Source organism: Tupaia chinensis, unplaced genomic scaffold (genome assembly GCF_000334495.1).
Source record: "Tupaia chinensis unplaced genomic scaffold, TupChi_1.0 Scaffold143970_1, whole genome shotgun sequence".
Lineage (NCBI taxonomy): Eukaryota > Metazoa > Chordata > Mammalia > Scandentia > Tupaiidae > Tupaia > Tupaia belangeri.
This window is the reverse complement of record NW_006203821.1, coordinates 1,435,599-1,437,221: the sequence shown is the minus strand read 5'-3', so window position 1 is coordinate 1,437,221 and position 1,623 is coordinate 1,435,599. Positions and strand designations below refer to the sequence as shown.

Sequence of the window (1,623 nt, the reverse complement as noted above, 5' to 3'; positions counted from 1 at the left end):
GAGTCCAGCGACATAGCCATTACACTAACTGCTGGTCCCTCATTCATTTATTTTGACGAGAGAGAGAAAGTGAGAAAACAAGCCACAAGGTCTAGGACTTAAATCTTGGTTGGCCATGTGGTAATTAGTGTTCAGCACCTTAGCTGCCATGCAATCTGCTGGTCCCCAGTTGTAAACTATTAGAGAACATATTATGTTCTCTATTGTCTTACCTATTTAAAGGAAAAGTTACTTTCCGGGACCAGCAAGTGACTGTAATGCTTACTTTGCTGGACTCCCACGTAGTCCACTGCAGTTAGAGTCCCGGACCCAGCAACTTAAAAACTCAACTCATGCATGCCCAAGATCCCAAGAGAAGAACAGAGAAGGGATTTCTTTATCGCCCTGGAGGATAATTTTTATTTTACTGTTTTTCTCTTTGGCAAACATACACTCCGTATAACAAAAACCTCTCTAAAAGAAAAAGAAAAGGTTAATTTTCAAATACTACCAGAGAAGATCGTTATTTTTGTTTGTTTTAAGTTTTATTTATTCTATGAGTGTGCACAACAGAGAGACATCATTATCAGCAGAGTCCTGATCTACTCCTAGCTTTCACCAATCAGCACTGGACTGCAGGCACAGTGTACTCAGGGATGTCTCTGGACCAAGAGCATTTCCATATGGAATTGCCTCATAGACCATCACATTTTATTACTGAGCAACCTTCTGGAGCCCAAAGAAGATAATCCTATAATATATCAACTATGTATATAGCAAGAAAGAAACCATATTCCTTTTTTTTTTTTAAGAGCTATTTAATTTTAATTTTTTTTATTTTTTTGTAGCGGCTTTTGCTTTAGGGTGCATTCATTCAACAATGAGACCGAGACAATGAGAAGGAGTGAGAGATATCACACACACACACATACCCACCCAGGATATGGCTTTTCCTTCCCATTCTCCTCCTGGAATCTTGGGCATGCACACACATGTGCCCAGTGTACATTTTAAGCCATCGGGTTTAGAACTTGATCTTGGAGTCTTAGAACTGCTTTGTTGGCCGGCTGGTGACACTTGATGGCCAAGATCTCCACCTTCATGATCTGGATAGAGTGGTGTGGATGCAGTGCTGGTTACCCATGTCTCAGTAGCACTGGGTGGTAGCACTGGGTGATAGCACCAGTTGTGGTTAGGTCTCAGTACTTGGGGTACATGTGGAGGGTGCTTCTGTGTGAGTTGTAGCACAGCTAGATGCCAAGTTCTTCACCATAAGTGAGGACTTAGTGAACACTTGCCCACAGTAGATAATGTCCCTGACAACTTCTTCATCGTCGTTAGCTGAGATACGACGTACCAGAAGCAGGACTTGGCAACCATGTGGTTAGGGGTGAAGATCTGCAGTAGAGGGGCAGTGTGCTGTATTTGGGGGTAGGCCAGCAGTACCCACCACCTTGTATCTTCAAAGTGTGTCCGAGGCCTTCATGGCATTCTCTTTCTTGCTGCCACCCACATACTTACTTTTTTTTTTTTTTTTTTTTTTGAGGTTTTCGCTATAGGGCACGTGTACTTGCCAGAAAGACAGAGAGAGACAGAAAGAGAGAAATCACCCCCCAGGGGGGCTGGCCACACCGCAATCACTTC

The 1,623-nt window shown here is 43.1% G+C and overlaps 1 protein-coding gene across 1 annotated transcript in view; it reads left to right on the top strand.

Annotated features, from left to right (window-relative positions):
• The window catches only part of PTGES3 (prostaglandin E synthase 3), a gene marked incomplete at its 5' end in the record, with an annotated part of 28,027 nt that overhangs the window by 12,479 nt on the left and 13,925 nt on the right, over positions 1-1,623 (top strand).